Raw genomic sequence first — 20,002 nt, 5'->3', positions numbered from 1 at the left:
ACTATGATATCAGTTTCCATTAGTTGATTTGAACCAGCTAAAATCTCCTTGAGAGAGAAAATAAATGGATGGAGAAACCCAACTTATTAACATTTCCACCACCACTTTTCTTTTCTCTTAAAAATCCATTAATAGGGTGGGCCAGGTAACTCAGCAGACTGAGTCTCACCTGCCATGCCGGAGACCCAGGTTTGATTCCCGGTGCCTGCCCATGCAAAACAACAAAAATAACCAAAAAAAACCATTAATAGATGCAAAATGGTGTAATTGTAGTAATAGCTAACCATTATTGGGTATAGATATCAAGTCAAGCACCATGCTAAGTGTTTCCTGTCATTGTTTCAATTAATGTGATATGAATATATTATATTAACAAAAACGATAGAAACTTGCAATAAAAATGACAGACTTAAAAGTTTTAAAAACAGAAGGATCAATAAGGGAAGAGCAAGTTTAAGCTATAAATTCATGTGTGGGAGGTGGTTGGGTGAGGATTACAGTTTCTTGGTTATTTGGCAGTAAATTTTTATGAATCATTACAAAAAATCATTACTAATTGTGATAGTTAAGTTCAGGTGTCAACTTGGCGAGGTGATGGTGCCTAGTTCTGTTGCTGTAGACTTGAATCAGTAGCATGTGAAACTCATCTGTGGCTGATTACATCTGCTGTGGGCTAAAGGGAGTGCCTTTGCAATAAATGCTGTTTAATTTAATTAGCTGGAGGCTTAAAAGAGAGAGCTCAGTGCGGCACAGCCCAAGCAGCTCAGCATACCTCATCTCAGTATTTGCAGCTCAGCCAAGAAGTTTGGAGCTGCAGAAAGGAATCGCCCTGGGGAAAGCCCTTAGAACCCAGAAGAGAGGAGAGAAGCCAGATGACGTTGCCATGTTCCTTCCCATGTAACAGAGAACCTCAGATGAAAGTTAGGTGCTTTTCCTCTGAAGAACTATAGGTTTTTAACTAAATAAATCCCCTTTTATTAAAAACTGACCCATCTCTGGTGGATTGCATTTCTGGCAGTTTTGGTAGACTAGAACACTAATATTCTGAAACACTCAACACTTTTCAGATATTTTCTCCACAACCTCCTAACATAGTTTTAGACCATAAACAGCAGAAAGAGCAGTGATTTGTTCATAGTAACAGAAGAGACTGGGCAAAAGCATTCCATCTAAATATCTTTCTCTCCCTCTTTGCCTTTCTTATTATCCTGCCGTGACCCTGAGTTGCGCTCTCCTTATCTCTTGCCTAGACTGTAGTTAGGCTCTCTGTTTTTCTGGGTTCTAATCTCTTCTCTTTCAATCCAGTTTTAATATTACTGTCTGAATTATGTTCCTAAATTGAAAACTGGTCATGCAAAACAAAATCTAAACACCTTGATATGTTGCATGACATCCTGGACTCTGGTTTTCTAATCTTACCACCCACCACCCATCTACACTTTGGCACTCCAGCCGGATTTCCTGCAGTTTCTCAAACACACTGGGCTTTTTCTCATTGCTGTGATATTCCTTCTTACTTGGATAATGTTCTTTTCTTTGCCTGAAAAAGTCCTAAATTTCCTTCAAGACAGCATGGAGCCTTCCTGAAATTTCCCATGGAAAGAACTCCCTCTCTGTGCATTGGTACACTTCTAGAAAATATCTTTATTGCTGCAATTACAACAACGTGGAAAAAATAATTTATATATTTGCATCTGAACTAAGTTTTGATCTTGGGATCAGACTATCCAGAAAGGAACATTTCATGTATTACTATCACCTAGTGGATTATTTGGTACATTTTGTGCATTTGGCACATTATTTGAATGAATGAGTGAATGAATAATAGCAGATATTCAAGCACTTAGTATGTACTAAGAACTTTACATGAACTATTTTGTTTGATCCTCTCCAGAATCCCATGAGGTAGCTACTATTACTGCAATTTATCCACGGCTTAGAGAATTAAGTCATTCCCAAAGGCTACACAGGAAACAGTGGTGAACCAGAATTTGACCTGGGACATCTGACTCTGGAGTCTGTTCTTAACTCCTACGCTAAGCTGCCTCCATAAAGTAGAAATGTCCTTTCTACCACAAATATTCAGATATTCCTTTTTGCCATCAAGTATTTGGGGTCTACACAGTATTCCCTTGTTCTGGAAGCCATGTGGGTACCCCATAAAAGTTCAATCCAGAATCCTTGAAATGCTCTTATTTGAGCTTAGAAGGAACAAGTTATGCCTGAGACTTCTGGGTGTAGAGCAGAGAAGGATTACTCACCCCCAGGACAAAGCCCTTTGGGAGAGCTCAATTCTGTTCATCCAGGGTGGAGCTTTAGGATTTAAAGAACTTGTCTTCATTAGCGCATTTCCTGACTACATTTAAACTTAAGTTCAATTAGGCCTTTGGTTAGCAAGTCACGGCTCGAGGCTCTGCCTTCCATTTCCTCCCAAGTTCTTCAGATGGAGTGGGTGGGGAATGAAGGCAAGGGAAGAAAACATTCTTGGGACCAGGGAGGCCCAAGGAGTTTTGCCGAGGTGGAGTCTAGGTCAACCTGTGCTGCAGAATGTTACCAAACCCCAAACACGCAGTTACCCCTTTCCACAGGCTAAATATTAATCTCTTGCACTGTTCCTTCCATTGGGCTTTAATTAAACTTTGTTTAAATAAATAATTCTGAGTGTCACCAGCCAGAAAGGCTACCTCAAGCTAAGCAAGAGGGTTTCTCCACATTCTAAGAGGCCAAATGCTCTGCAGTCACTGATTAAGGACTCCAACCAGAGCACTGTCTGGAAGACCAAACTGAAAAGTGCTACACCTGGATACCAATTCAGCCCATCCCACTGAGCTCACGGGTAGACCTGTTAGCCCTTCAAATGGCCCCTACATATAAAGACTCTGGGTAGAAGGAAGCTATTGTAAACCTATTTGGATCTTTCAGAAAGCTGTGGGTTCTAAAATAAGAACGGGTAGAAACTGTGAAGCAGAGTGTGGAGGGATAGGCCCAGCAGCACACTCAAGGCATCAAGGAGTGGGGGAGGATGGGGCACTTGACTGGTAGTAGAGCTTCTAAATGGTGTCCATTTACTCTTCTGAAACAGTTCCTTGATTTTACCTACAGAACTACATTTCTCCCCCTGGTCAGGACCAACCCTGGTCAGGACATCAACCAAGAAGTCCTGCCACCCTCTAGTCAAGGAGAGGGCCTAAGACTGCTTTGAATTAAACTGTGTCTCCCAAAATATATATGCAAGTTCTGATGTTGGCCCCGTAAATGTGGTCCTGGGCACTTCGACATTCCAGTTCACATAGGTTTATGTTCATAAATCACTGGAGTCTGCAACTGTGTTTCTTGTTTATGAAACATTGATAATATTCCTGGAACATTGATAGTCATTCTTATAAATCAATTTATGAGCTTTTCAAAGAAATTGGTTCCCAGACCAGACAATAGGGATGGCTAAGTCAGTGCTGCTCTTCAGTCATCTATAGGGAGATGAAAAACAGTAGAGTCAGGACCAAACCTGTCTGGTTAGTGGAGTTTCCTGGATTTTTCACAGTGTGCTCTTCCCAGCATAGCTTTAGGCCATGTTACCTGAGGGTAAGGAGAGCAGAAATTCCATTCCCCACTGAGTCACACACTGCAATAGCTTGGGTAACTGTCTTAACTACTCAGTGTTTTACTTATTTGAGGGATAAGATCAAGAGGAGGAAATAAGAATGCCAAGTACATGTATAATCTGAAGGAATAAAAAGATATTAGGGGCAATAACTGCAAAGGATTACAAGAAGTCACAAATAACCTCTTTTTTTTGGCAGGAATACCTCACAACCAGAAATGTAAATATGATTTACCATGTATATTCTTCCTTTCTATGAATAATGTACTCCCGACATGACTTTAGAGATTTTAACTAACTCAAAAGACAAAGCTGATTGGGAGTTTTTACCAACCACATTTTATCAGTTCTAAGGCACACATATTCTCTCATTTTGCCATCTCTGAAATTTGAATGCTTTAAAATACTTATTTTCACATCTCTGAGCTAGAGATACATCTCATGGCATTATATACATAAGGAAATATGGCATTTCTTTTTTCACTTGTACAAATATGTGCTTGTTTGAAAGGATATATGTCCCCTAGAAAAGCCATGTTTTAATCTAAATCCCATTTCATAAAGGCAGAATAATCCCTATTTAATACTGTATGTTTGAAACTGTAATCAGATCATCTCCCTGGAGATGCGATTTAATCAAGATTGGTTGTTAAACTGGATTAGCTGGAGGCGTGTCCCCACCCATTTGGGTGGGTCTTAAGAAGTTTCTGGAGTCCTATAAAAGAGGAAACATTTTGGAGAATGACAGAGATTCAGAGAGAGCAGAGCAGAACGACATAGCCACGAGAAGCAGAGTCTACCAGCCAGCGACCTTTGGAGATGAAGGAAAATGCCTCCTGGGGAGCTTCATGAAACAGGAAGCCAGGAGAGGAAGCTAGCAGATGACACCATGTTTGCCATGTGGCTTTCCAGATGAGAGAGAAACCCTGAGTGTGTTCACCATGTGTCTTCTCATTTGAGAGAGAGAGACCATGAACTTTATCAGCCTTCTTGAATCAAGGTATCTTTTCCTGGATGCCTTAGATTGGACACTTCTATAAACTTGCTTTAACTGGGACATTTTTTCAGCCTTAGAACTGTAAACTAGCAACTTATTAAATTTCCCTTTTTAGAAGCCATTCCATTTCTGGTATATTACATTCCAGCAGCTGGCAAGGTAGAACAAAATATGTCTACCCAGACTTAGCACCTTTGACCAAATGGTTTGCAGAAGTGGTTGTGATGACTTTGAGAGCCCTAACTTTAGAGCCCTGAAATTGTGCAAGGGGTAGGTGTTCCAACCCGCACTTCGAAGTAACTGACAGCACCCCCAGCCCAATAAGACAGATTCATTTCAAGTACACCCTCATTAGTTCTCTAGTAGGGGAACACACAGGATTCTCTGAGACCACCTAGCACAGACACAGCTTGGAGGAGGGTTGTCAGGAAGGTTTCCCAGAGGACTTGAGGCTGAAAGGGTGGGCGTTATCTAGAACAATGCTGCTCAGTGTGTCTGCCAAGTCTGTGACCTGTATTCTCTGAGGTAAGTACAGACATGGAGAATAAGCATTTAGAAATTTTTATAACAATTGGAAAAAGTAATTGTATATCTCTTAAATCTAATAATAAAAATTTTGAGATATACTTCATATGCCTGCTGTTAAAATTTTATTTTCCCTGGTAATTAATTTTGCCATATTTTGCAAAAGCATTAGCCTGGCATAGATTAGAAACTAAAAGAAAAACAACCAATTCTTCATCATAGATCTTTGGGTACCACTGAGCACAAGGCAGTAGGAAGGGGAAACTCAGGAGAGACCAGCATTTGTGAGGTCCTAGAGCTGATGAGTGGCAGAGGTTGGGGCCTGGGGGGCAAATGAGTGATGAGCATTTCTGTAAAAAATGTCACAAACCAATTTCTCTGGATGGTGGGATTTCAAAGGATTTTCATCTCCTTAATTCTAAGTTTCTTCATACTGAGGTGGACACATTTTATTTTTGTCTACTCAGCATCAAAGGGAATCTCCCTGATTTCCTTTTGGGGAACCTCTGTCCCCAGACTATGTGTTATCTTGGAGGTACCCTGCTCTCCCCAGCAAAAGGGAGTGCCCCAGTGTGGCAGTATCCTGAAGGAGCTGACTATTCAGTCCTGATAGCAGTAGCTTCAGAGGTACTCCAAATGGTGCCTGGCACAGCTAGTATTGTGCAAGCATTTGCTCTTCTTCTTGTTTTCGTGGATGGATCCCTGGACTCAAATGCAACACAGTTTCGGCAATTGGGTGGTTCCTTTGTCGGTTCAGTTATGGAAAGTCATTGGTCCCTACTCCGAGGCTCCAGCGGTCATGAGATTCAGCCAATTAGTCTGTCTCTACTTTTCTACAGATTTGTTTGCTTTAACAGGTCCTTAATCTCTGGCTATGTCTTAAATTTCTCTCCTGGGAGAAGAAGACATTGATTGGTCCACTCAGTCTCCATCATTATCCCTACTGGGTAAAGCTCTCTTGACAGGTCAGCTTATTCATTAGCAGCCCTCAGATCCAGTGAGCAGTGAGAGCTGGTACACAGCATGGTCAGCTCTGGGCAGAGAACCACTGTGAGCTGGCTCCCTCCTCACCAGCCAGGATCGGCAGGCAGCTAGGACCTTTTGGGACACATGGGGTCCAGTGTCCCCAGTGCAACACCATCAGCCCAGAAGCTGACCCGCTCTGTTCCAGCTCAGGTGCTGCCCTGCGTAGTCATTTGGAGCCAACCAATAGTGTTGTCTGACAGCTGGATTCCAAGGGTTTTTTCCAAAACAGAACATGCCAACAGTAGGGATGTTTCTCTACCTTCCCTTCCTGGTGTAGCTGTGGGAACATTATGTCATGGGGGAAATGTCCAAAAAGTTCATGCTGGGAGTGAGCTTTTATGTAGAAAATAATGTGTTTAAAAGGAGTTTTTATTTTCATCATTTTCTTAATTTGCTTACTTAGTGTACTGAAGGTTTGGCAGTTTCATGTGAGTGTTGAGAAGATGTACTCAGTAATCCTGAGTGAAGATTGTATCTGGGCTTCGTGGTGCCTGTTGCAGATGTTAAGACATCTGCGATTTATCAGTCCCTAAGTGAAGTAGACACATAGCAGCACCTGCTTGGTAGAATTCTTTCAGGGTTACGACATCTGGGGCTGGGTTCTGCTGACACCACATAAATTCATTTCCCTATGAAGTTCTCTCCCCTGCTGAGCACTTAAAAGGAATAAAGATCAGGAAGCAATATAAAATGTGGGCTCCCATTTCTGTTAGCCAGGCTTAAGTGAGGGAATAAGAAGAAACAGAGAGTCCAAAACAGTGGAGGCAGGAGTACACGGATAGTTCAGTGGTCGAATTCTCGCCTGCCAAAACAGTGGAATCCCATTAAAATGGACAGATTGGGAGATGAGACTAATGTCCAGTTAATGGACTAAAGAGTTAGTCCCTTCAGCCATCTGAGGCATAATTCCCATATAATGAATCCCATGTAACAAGCTGCATTATAACATGTTTCTACTGTTCAAGCATTAAGGTATTGAAAGTGTAAGCCCCAAGTTGATTCAGAAATTACCGTTCAACTTTATTTAGTTTCTGAATGGAAGTAAAGAACTGGTGGGGAGGAAAATATTGTGCTTCTCAGATAGCATCTGGAAAAGGGGTGATAGAAAATTTGAACTTGGAATGCAGAGATTTAAAAAAGGGATGTTGAGCTTCCTTGAAGGACCAGGTCAAGGTCACGGGGTCAGCAGGTGGGAGCACATGCTCATCTCCCAATTCCCTAGAGGAAAGAATCAGAACTGAAAAGGTACAAACTATCAGCTCTAAAATCGTGAAATATACACTTCAGTTCTATTTTGGGGGGGTCCGTAACAGTGTAAGAATCATAAATTGCTTATCAGGATAGAAAGTAAAATCAAACAAGCCATGTGTTCTCTCTGCTACCCAAATATTTTCACTATGTTATGCCTCTGCCTGCTTCTGCCCTCCTTCCAGCAGCATATCTGACAGTTTAACCCTTCCAATGTCTTTACCATCCTCTGATCAAGCCACATTTCCCTATATACAGCTTTCCCTTTTGTATGCACTGTTTCTTCTGCCTGGTAAATTTCCTCTTGTCCCCTCAGGCCTGAGCTCAACTATTTTGTTTTTCTGAGGAATCTCTTATGACAATCCATTCCTTTCCCCAGAGTAAGGCACTTCTGTCTTTCTTTATATGCGGCAGAGACTGCTAGCTGACCCTAAAATGAATTCTGCATTTCTTCCATAGGAATAGAATTGTGGCTGGACATATAGCCACCTTGCTAGAGACTACATTTGCTAGCTGGCAACTAGGTATGAGCACATGGAGAATATGAACAGATGTGATCTGTGCCTCCCTGGCCTTAATACATTGCTCCTCTCTGTTCTTTTCCCTTGTTGTAAGCCAGAACATGGATGTACTGCAGCTCAGCTTGAACCATTGAATCAGTAAGCTGTTGCTGTGTAACAAATCACCCCAAACTCAGTGGTTTAAAAAAATAATCATGCTCTTTCAGAGGCCTCGCTCAGTGGCTCTACTTTGAGTTGTGGGCCTGGAAGTGCCTAACTCCTTGCTGGAAATGAGCTTTACTCTCCTGCACGAGTACTCATTTTGGATCCTAGGCTGAAGAAACTCTTCAATAGGAGAAACTCTTCTCATTATGATGGTAGAGGCACAAGAGGGCAAGCCTAACCACGCAAGCACATTTCAAGACTCTGCTTGAGCCACACCTGCTAACACCCCAATCTTGACCAAAGCAACTCACATGGCCGGGTCCAAATTCAAGAAAAGGGGGAGAATACAGCTCTCATAGAGGTTTGGAGAGAAAGTAACAATCTGTGAGCTATAATCTAATCTACCTCAACCATTCAGACGAGAACAATGTCCTAGGATGGTAAAGAGGTAATATGAAAGGAACCTGGATTCCTCGATGAACACATAAAAGAGGGCATCTGCTTCCCTACTCTCACTGTTACATGAGATAAATAAATTTATCTTTTCTTTAAGCCACAGAATTATCAGGTTTCTTTGTTACATCTGTTTAGCCTTTTTTCCCCAACTAAAATAGCACACATTCCACCCTAGCACTCACATATTATTTAGTTTTTCTTTTTCTTTATTTGTTTCTCTTTTCCCATTAGAAGCTTCTTGAAATCCACAATTATGTCTTAATTAAATTTTTAATCCCTCATACCCATTACAGGATCTATCACAGAGTGAGTGCACAATCATTTAGTAAGTAAGAAATGGTCAAAATGACTTTTCAGTATTTCTCTTACTTTCACCTGGAAAATAAATATTTTTTAAAAGCATTGTCTGGGGTGTTATGGAAATAATAAAGTCACATTTACAGGGCCTGGCTGATAAACTTCTCAAAATGTTCTGACAATACAAAGAAGTGTCATTCCTCTTAAGCCAAGTGGCTTTAGGAGGACGTGCATTCATTTATCTAGTTGTTGAGCAACTACCTACTTAGTGCTCCCTATATGCCAGACACCAATCTAGGTGATAAGGATACAGCAGTGAACAAAAATGGAAAAAAACCCTGCCCTCATGGAGCTTACATTCTATGGGAGATAGAGAGATGATAAATAAATAAATAAATAAACAAGTAAAAGATAAAGCAGAGGGAATAGCAATATAAGAAGTCAGGGGGATGGAACTTACCACGGAAGTGACATTTGAACAAGGACCTAAGATAGTGATAGAGAAAATTATGTAGCGGTCCAGGAAAAAATCTTCTGGATAGAAGGAATGGCATGTATATAGGCCCCAAGGGGGGGACATCCCAGGTATGTTCAAGAACAGCAAGGGTGCCAAGGCACACATAAGAAAAAGTAGTAGAAAATGTCCTTAGATAATTGGATTTACTGAAGAAGGCAGCAAAAGTCCAACCAGATTTGACAATTTGGGCATCCTTATAGCCTATTTAATCAATAAATGTCCAAATGACGGGTTCCAGTAGCTGTCCTTGGTTATGAAATCCATACTGTTGAAATGGCATGTGGTGCCCTTGTCTGGGTATCTTTGAGAATGATGCATGCAGTGTTCAGCGACCTTGTGCTCAAAGCTCAAATCCATTTACAACCTTGGGCTCATTTGTGTTCCTTCTCCAAAGAATGACTCTGTAAAATCACCATCAAGACTCCATTCTCATAACCCCATCAAGGATGTCCCAATAGGTGTGGTTTTCAGGTGCCATGCCTCTTGATGGTGTGGAATAGGAGAGACTTGATCCTGTCAGGTGTATTCCACCTGGCATCTCTGGGAGTCTGCATTAGCCACACGTTCTTCACTTGTTTCAAGTCCATCTGCCCCTCTCCACTCCACACTCACCCTGCCCCATTCGTTCTATTTCAAAGAAAATCTGCAGTCGTTTTTTTTTTTCTTTTCCACATGGGCAGGCACCGGGAATCGAACCCAGGTTTCTGGCATGGCAGGCGAGAACTCTGCCTGCTGAGCCTCTGTGGCCCACATTGTAGTCACATTTTAACACTGCTTTTTTGAGAGAATAGAGATGTTATGGGTCAGAATAGAGATGTTATGGGTCAGCAGAGGAAAACAATGTCTCAAACACAATGAGTAAATTTGAGAACCTCTGAACATACTGTCTTAAACAACCTCTTGAGACCTATTAACTAAATAGAGAGGAAGGAAATTAGGGTTGGGAAGGTGGGGCTGCATGTGGTTTCCCTACCTTTTCATATATTCTAGATGGAATTGTTTGGATACTAAAAGTCAAATGTTGTAAGGTAATTGCCCTTCAAGTCAATCCCATAAAAACATCATCAAATTTTTGTGTTCCAGATGTGGTAAACACCAGAGCAGAGGAGGAGAAGGGTGTGCTGCCCTTTTCTGGATCCTGGCCCATTTGCTATCCATTGTTATGGGTTCAGCATTCGAATGTGTCTACAGGCTCAGCACATCAAGTCACAGGTCTCCAGATTCCTCCAGGGAAACAAGCTCATTCCTTGTGATGCATTAGTCTAGTACATAATAATTGTATTTGTTCTATTAAGCAGCTGAATGTTCAGCACATTTTTATGAATTTTTTACAATGGCACTAAATGATTCTGAATGCCAGGCACCTAATCAGATCAAGAGAATCATCACATTGACCAAAGGTTTATGCTTTGGGGCTACAGTGAGTTTCCCCATGATCTAGTCTAAATAAGAAAGTTCTGTCCACCCCACTCCACCCCATCCCAATGAAGAGGGTAGAGCTTTAAGAGAAGATCCTTCCTCACACAAGGCTCCATCACATGTCCCCTCAGCCCCTGGTCTTTTGGAGAAAAGCTCAGTTACAAAGGATTAAAATTTCATTGAAAGGCCAGCTGACTCATTGCGTTTTTGCATTTTTCTTTTTCTTTTTTTTTTTTGCAGCCAAGTTATTTCTTGATATGTCAAAGCTGCACTTAGCTCTTAATCAAGCTGGGTGCAACTTGTGGCAGAATCATCATCTATACCCATCCCACTGAGAAGCAAACCCTCTGTCACCTTCTAGAGGGAAGTGTGTTCTATTCCAATCTGCTGAATTCCAGCTAACTGGATGATATGGGGCTGACATTGGCAGCCTCAGTTGTAGCCCTGATCATTAATGAAAATGTCACAGGATGATAAATTTTCCCTCAAAATTTTCCTCTCTGGGTTACCACTTCACTTTCCCTTCTCTCCCTGACCACCCTTCCCCCACCCCAGCTTCTCAAATTCCAGAGGAAATCAGTTCTAGAGGGCAGCTTGCATTTCCCACTCAGCAAAATAAAAGTATGGCAGTAAGCTCCTCCCACCACTTTCGTTGGAAAACAGTTGGGCAAACATCTATTAGTTCCCAACCATGTCCCTTGGGGGGTTACTCTCCTCCTCAAGGGCCTGTAAAAATATTTTCTCAACAAAACAGTTGAGGAATATGAAATTCTGTTATTAAGAAAATAAAATTTTACTTCCCTCATCCACTCAAGAAAAGATCCTAGGCAGAGTAGAAGCTCTCAAGACCCTCTCGGGCTTTTCCATGAGGCTTCTAAGGGGTTTGCCACAGTTCAGGGGAGGCAGAGGAGGAAGTGAGGAGTGGGTTGAGCTGGGACACCAACCTCCACTAAGGTGACTCCTTCCAGAAAGGAAGCCCTCAACCGCGTCACAGGATTTTGGAGAACTGGACTTAACTTGGACCATCAGCCAAGGATACCTGACGTGGTGGTGGGTACGGGGAGGAAAGGAAGACTGAGGCAAAGGAAAGGGCTGCCCATGTGCTACTCTTCAGCCAAGCCAGTCTGCTGTCAGTCTTCCTGTATTAAAATCATTACAGATATTTTACACACTCAGCTGCTTCAATGGTTTTATGTTTGTGTGAGGGTGTGTTTTCTGTTTTTCACAGTAAAGTTCCTTTTGAAAAATTCCAGTTTTGTTTCAAATGCATGTCATGTGCTTGTCTTTGGCTCTGTCATAGCTGGTAACAGATTCCAGGACTGGTGGCATTTTTCCACCCCTTGGTCAGGGCGTATGGAGGGAGGGGATGGTGATAGGGGTAATAATAATGTCAGCTCACGTTGTACAGTATGTTCCCATATTTCATCACATCTAATCCTTACAACACTGTAAAATACATGTTATCATCACCATTTTACAAATGAGGAAACTTTGTTTGGAGAACTAAAATGACCCATGAACACCAGGTAAACTCCTGGGTTGCTGAGTCCTATAAGGAAGTGAAACCCCAAAAGGAGGGAAAGAATTAAGGGGAGGTGTGGACACGGATTCCTTACTGATAGGAAGGGTCAGCATAGGACTATCACTAAAGAAATATCTCACTATACTCGTCACTTGGCTCAGTTTTCATCACCAGCACCAAGAAACAGACTAGACGAGTAGTGTTGAGTTTCCACGTGGTGAAATAGTCACTGCCCTGGAAGGGAGATCAGAATGAGTGGGAGTTGGGGAGCCAGCTTGTGCTGGAAAGTGCTGGCCATCATGGGCACAGAACACAAACGTGAGATGTAAAAGGAAGGGCGGTGCAGTGGTGGCCAGCTAGATAACGTACCTTGGCCCCCTTCCCAGTTACTCTACTCTTTTCCTCACGCCAACTGCCTGGAATCACTTCCCAAATAAATTGGCATGAAATTTGGCTAGTGTGAATTGGGTTGTGCTGGAAATACAAATTATGCACCAGATTTCAAAGACTTCAGCTAAGAAAAAAAGAATGTGAAAAGCTCCTTTGTACTAGTTTCCAAGGGCTGCTGTACCAAATTACCACAAGCTTGGTGGCTTAAAACAGCCAACACTTATTCTCTCATAGTTCTGGAGTCCAGAAGTCCAAAATCAAGGTGTCAGAAGGACTGTGCTCCCTTTGAAGGCTCCAAGTGCACCTTGGCTTGTGGCTGCATCACTCCAATCTCTGCCTCCACCTTCACATGGCCTTCTGCTCTGTGTCTCTGTGTCTTCTTTCTTCTCTTCTCTCTTATAGGGATACTTGTCACCAGAGTTAGGACACACCCAGATAATCCAGGATGACCTCATCTCAAGATCCTTAATCACATCTGCAAAGACCCTTTGTCCGTATATAGTCACATTTATGGCAGGTTTCAGGGATTAAGACGTGGACATATCTTTTCGGAGGCCACCATTCAACCCACTACACTCCCTAATGATGTTTTATGTTGATTACATTGTGAAAAAATATTTTGGATGTAATGGGTTAAATAAAATGAAGTATTATAAGTTTTTAAAGAGTAAGGGTGGCAAGGCTGAACCTGGCCCTGGCACCATAGGATTAATAACACCTTCCTGACCAAAAGGGGAAAAAGGAATGTTACAAAATAAGGAATGAGTGGTTGAGAGAGTTCAAACAGAATTGAGAGGCTATTCTGGAGGCTACTCTTATGCAAACTTCAGACAGATATTGCTAATTACCAGCAATATCTGGTAATTGGTTTTAGTTGGGGTTTGCCAAACCCCAACCAAAATCATTTCTGCAAACCCTAAAGAGTACTTAGGGCTCTATCTGAGATTCTACAAAAGTTTCACGCCTCAAGATTACTTTCCAGAAACCTACAATTTCCAGATGGATTCCTCAGCCAGATAAGTCCTGAAATCCAGAGGGGCCAGCCTCTCCAAGAACATCAACTAGTTCCTATCTCATATTATCGACACCCCTTTCTAACATGAAAAAGTTAGAATGGGCATAGCCCAACTACTCCTAAAGATTGGGAGAAGGATCAAAAGAGAAGGAAGAGTTATAACAGAGATGAGATTTAACAAATGAGTATGAACTCTGAATCATTATCTTAATATTCCTTCCAGTCTCTAGTGTCTTGGAGCAGCTAGAAGGAAAGACCTAAAACTGTGGAACTGTATCCCATACCAAACTCTGAAATCTGTTCTATAACTACTTGTTACAATGTAATTTCAAACATATTGGCTTTTTTGTATATATGTTATATTTACAATAAAAAATGTTAAAACAAACAAATAAAATTGTTTATACTCATCTTACCCTAAAACCTAACCACATGTAACATAAAAATCTCAAGGTATTTTTGAAGGGTATTAATATGTTGACTTTTCCAGACATAAACTATTACATTTACAAAAAAATGGACAAGGGGGCCAAGACGGCAGCTTAGTGAGGTAGGGGATTTAGTTCATCCTCCAGAGCAGCTAATAAGTAGCCAGGAACAGTACAGAACAACTGCTGGGGCACATCAGGGACTGGACACACAGCGTACCCAAGTCTGGACCAGCTGGACCAGCTGCAAGCGCCCCCAGAACTGTGAGTTCCCCAAGCTGTGGTGGCCAGCGCCTCTCCCCCACAAGCTGCTTCCCAGAGGGGAAAGGAAAGAGACTTTACCAGCAGCAGGGGCTGAGGACAAACAAACTCCAATTGAGAAATTAATTAACAAGTTCTGACTGCTAAAAATAGGCCCCCAGCTCAGCTGAACCTCGAATAAAAGCAGAGGTCACTGGTTTTTGCCCAGGTGCAGAGGGGGCAGGGCTGACAGAAAAAGAAAAAAAAAAAAAAAACAGAGTTTTTTTGGATTTGAAAAGGTCTGGACCCTGAAGGAAAGGAGGGGCACATAGGACCTGGAGATACACAGAGCAACCTACCTACTTAAGCTCTTGAGTGGCAAACCCAAGGAATGGGGGTCCTGCTCTAAAAAGGACTTTTTTCTTTCATTTTGGTGGCTGTGTTTCTACAACTTGACTGCTCTTTGGATACAGCTGCAAGACTTCTCAGGCTCACTGCCCCAGGCATAGGCAGAATTAAGCCTGTTTGAGTGTTTGTCTGGAACCTGTGCCTTCCCCAGGAGAGGGGTAGGGCCCAACTCAGGTGGAATCCCTCCCTCAAGGAATTCAGACCTCAGGGTCTGGAAAAGTGAAGCAATTAAAACCAAACTACAGCCTCTCCTCTGTCTCCACCACACCCCCAGCAGGGAAAGTCTGCTGAAGTTAAAGGTACCACATCACCTTATGCTGGTGGGACCTGCAGGCAGACAAGTGCCACATACTGGGCAGGATAGGAAAAACAGAGCCCAGAGACTTCAGAGAAAAGCCTTTCAATCTGCTGGGTCTCACCCTCAGGGAAAACTGATGCAGGTGACTCTTTCCTCCTGACAGGAGGCAAGTTTGGTCTGAGAAAATCAGGCTGGGGTCTATAATACCTAAGTAGACCTTCCTAATGTGGGGGATGGAGGTGAGGGTGGGGAGGTGGGGGAGTGGGGTGGCATCATACAGGCAGGGCAAGAAACAAGAAAACAAGAACAGAAAAATCCTGATCTATTAAACAAAACCTAAGCTAGAGGTCCAGAATCAGCTGAACTGAATGTCAAAGGACAGATAGACAACAAAGTCATCCAGCTAGAAAACCCTAGGTTAAAAAAAAGTGAAAACAATCCCCAGAATAAACTAATTAAGGTAATTAAATGCCTAGACATCAACAAAAAATAATGATTTGTACTAGGAAAATTGAAGATATTGCCCAGTCAAAGGAACAAACCTACAATTCAAATGAGATACAGGAATTTGAGACAATTAATTCATAATGTTTGAACAGACATGGAAAACCTCATCAATAATCAAATCAGTGAATTGAGGGAGGATATAAAGAAGGCAAGAAATGAACAAAAAGAAGAAATGGAAAGTTTGTAAAAACAAATAGAGAACTTATGGGAATTAAAGGTACAGTAGGAGAGATTGAAAAACAATGGAAACCTACAATGTCAGATTTTAAGAGGCAGAAGATAGGATTAGTGAACTGGAGAATGGGACATCTGAAACCCGACAAGCAAAAGAAAATATAAGGAAAAGAATGGAAAAATATGAGCAGGGATTCAGGGAATTGAATGACAACATGAAGCGCATGAATATTCGTGTTGTGGGTGTCCCAGAAGGAGAAAAGAAGGGAAAAGGAGGAGAAAAACTAATGTAGGAAATTATCACTGAAAATTTCCCAACTCGTATGAAAGATTTAAAATTACAGATCCAAGAAGTGCAGTGTACCCAAACAGAGTAGATCCAAATAGGCATACTCCAAGACACTTACTAAGCAGAATGTCAGATGTCAAAGAAAAAGAGAGAATCTTGAAAGCAGCAAGAGAAAAGCAATCCATTACATGCAAGGGAAGCCCAATAAGACCATACATAGATTTCTCAGCAGAAACCATGGAGGCAAAAAGACAGTGGAATGATATACTTAAATTACTAAAAGAGAAAAACTGCCAACCAGGAATTCTATATCCAGCAAAACTGTCCTTCAAAACTGAGGGAGACAGTAAAACATTTTCAGACAAAAAATCACTGAGAGAATTTGTGCCCAAGAGACTGGCTCTGCAAGAAATATGAAAGGAAGCACTAGAGACAGATACAAAAAGACAGGCGAGAGAGAGGTGTGGAGAAGAGTGTCGAAATGAAGACTGTCAGTTAAGGTAAAAAGAAGGAAAAATAGCTATGACATATAAAATCCAAAAGGCAAAATGGTAGAAGAAAGTACTGCTTGTACATTAATAACACTAAATGTTAATGGATTAAAATCCCCAATCAAAAGACATAGACTGGCAGACTGGATGAAAAAACAGGACCCATTTATATGCTGTGTACTGGAAACACATCTTAGGCCCAAGGATAAACATAGGTTGAAAGTGAAAGGTTGGGAAAAGATATTTCATGCAAATAACAATAAGAATAAAGCAGGAGTAGCTATACTAATATCCAACAAATTAGACTTCAAATGTTAAACAGTTAAAAGAGACAAAGAAGGACACTATGTATTAATAAAAGGAACAACTCAACAAGAAGCATAACAATCATAAATATTTATGCACTGACCCAGAATGCTCCAAAATACAAGGCAAACACTGAAAAGAGAACTAGACACATCTACCATAATAGTTGGAGACTTCAATTCTCCACTCTCATCAGTGGACAGAACATCTAAACAGAGGATCAGTAAAGCAACAGAGAATTTGAATAATGCAACAAATGAGCTAGACTTAACAGACATTTATAGAACATTACACCCCACAACAGCAAGATATATCTTTTTCTCAAGTACTCATGGATCATTCTCAAAGATAGACCATATGCTGGGTCACAAAGCAAGTCTCAATAAATTTTAAAAGATTGAAATCATGCAAAACACTTTCTCAGAACATAAAAGAATGGAGTTGGAAATCAATAATAGGCAGAGTGCCAGAAAATTCACAAATATATAGAGGCTCAACAGCACACTCTTAAACAACCAGTGGGTTAAGGAAGAAATTACAAGAGAAATCAGTAAATATCTTGAGGCAAATGAAAATGAAAACACAACATGTCAAAATTTATGGGATGCAGCAAGGCAGTGCTGAGGGAAATTTATTGCCCTAAATGCCTATATTATAAAAAGAAAAAAGAGCAAAAATCAAGAAATTAACTGTCCACTTGGAAGAACTAGAGAAAGAACAGCAAACTAACACCAAAGCAAGGAAAAAGAAAGAAATAATGAATTGAGAACATGAAAACAATCAAGAAAATCAACAAAACCAGAACTTGGTTCTATGAGAAAATCAATAAGATTGATGAACCCTTAGAGAGGCTGATAAAAAGAAGAAGAGAGAGGATGCAAATAAATAAAATCAGAAACGGAAGAGGAGACATAACCACTGACCCCACAGAAATAAAGGAAGTAATGAGAGGATACTATGAACAACATTATGCTAATAAACTCGGCAATGTAGATGAAATGGACCACTTACTAGAAAGACACGAACAACCAACATCGATTCAAGAAGAAATAGATGACCTCAAGAAACCAATCACAAGTAAAGAAATTGAATCAGTCATTAAGAAGCTTGAATTTGAATTTGACAAAATTCAACATCCTTTCCTATTGAAAACACTTCAAAGGATAGGAAAAGAAGGGAACTTCCTCAACATGATAAAGGGAATATATGAAAATGAATAGCTAACATCATCCTCAATGGGGAAAAACTGAAAACTTTCCCCCTAAAATCAAGAACAAGACAAGTATAGCATCAAAATTGGAAAGGAAGAAGTAAAACTCTCACTGTTTGTAGGTGGTATGATACTATATGTCAAAAACCCAAAAAAATCCACAGGAAAACTGCTAGAGCTAATAAATGAGTATAGCAAAGTGGCAGGTTACAAAATCAACACTCAAAAATCTGTAGTGTCTCTATACACCTGTAATGAACAATCTGGGGGAAAATCAAGAAAAAAAATCCATTTACAATCGCAACCAAAAGAATAAAATATTTAGGAATAAATTTAACTAAAGAGACAAAAGACCTATACAGAGAAAAGTATAAGAAATTGTTAAAAACAAATCACAAAAGACCTAAATTAATGGAAGGGCACACCATGTTCATGGATTGGAAGACTAAATATAGTTAAGATGTCAATTCTACCTAAATTTATTTATAGATTCAATGCAATACCAATTAAAATCCCAAGAACTTACTTTTCAGAAATAGAAAAACCAATAACCAAATTTATCTGGAAGGGCAGGGTGCCCTGAATAGCTAAAAGTACCCTGAGAAAGAAAAATGAAGCTGGAGATCTCACGCTACCTGACCTTAAGTCATATTATGATGCTACAGTGGTCAAAACAGCATGGTACTGGTATAAAGATAGATATACTGACCAATGGAATAGAATAGAATGTTCAGATATAGACCTTCTCATCTATGGACAATTGATCTTTGATAAGGCAGACAAGCCAACTCACCTGGAACAGAACAGTCTCTTCAATAAATGGTGCCTAGAGAACTGGATATCCACATGCAAACGAATGAAAGAGGATCCATATCTCACACCCTATTCAAAAATTAACTCAAAATGGATCAAAAACCTAAACATTAGATCTAAGACCATAAAACTGTTGGAAGAAAATGTAGGGAAATGTCTTATAAATCTTATAATAGGAGGTGGTTTCCTAGACCTTACACCCAAAGCACGAGCATTGAAGAAAGAAAGAAAGAAGTGGGAACTCCTCAAAATTAAACACTTTTGTGCATCAAAGAACTTCATCCAGAAAGTAAAAAGACAGCCTACACAATGGGAGACAATATTTAGAAATGATATATCAGATAAAGCTCACTAGATCCAGAATATATAAAGAGATTGTTCAACTCAACAACAAAAAGACAGACAACCCAATTACACAATGGGCAAAAGACTTGAACAGACACTTCTCAGAAGAGGAAATACAAATGGCCAAAAGGCACATGAAAAGATGCTCAACTTTCCTGGCTAGTAGGGAAATGCAAATCAAAACCACAATGAGATATCATTTCACACCCACCAGAATGACCATTTTCAATAAAACAGAAAACAGCAAGTGCTGGAGAGGGTGTGGAGAAAGAGGCACACTTATCCACTGTTGGTGGGAGTGTCAAATGGTGCAACCACTCTGGAAGGCAGTTTGGAGGCTCCTCAGGAAGCTAAGTATAGAATTGCCATATGATCCAGCAATCCTGTTACTATGTATACATTCGGAGGAACTGAAGGCAAGGACACAAACAGACATTTGCACACTGATGCTTATAGTAGCATTATTCACGATTGCCATGAGATGGAAACAGGCCAAATGTTCATCAATGGATGAGTGGGTAAACAAGCTGTGGTATATACATGTGATAGAATATTACACAGCCGTAAGACAGAATAAAGTCATGAAGCATATAACAGTGTGGATGAAACTTGAGGACATTATGCTGAGTTGAATTAGCCAGAAACAAAAGGACAAGTAATGTACAGTCTCACTAATAGGAACTAACATTAATGAGTGAACTCTGAGAGAAGAACACAGGTTGTCAGGAAATAAAAAGAGGGTAGAGGTTGGGCATTCAGTGCTGAAGGAGTAATTCAGCAGGACTGATTGTAAAGATTCAGAAATGCATAGAACA

This window comes from Tamandua tetradactyla, chromosome 3 (genome assembly GCF_023851605.1).
Source record: "Tamandua tetradactyla isolate mTamTet1 chromosome 3, mTamTet1.pri, whole genome shotgun sequence".
Classification (NCBI taxonomy): Eukaryota; Metazoa; Chordata; class Mammalia; order Pilosa; family Myrmecophagidae; genus Tamandua; species Tamandua tetradactyla.
The sequence above is the reverse complement of the archived record's forward strand: the minus strand, read 5'-3'. Positions refer to the sequence as shown.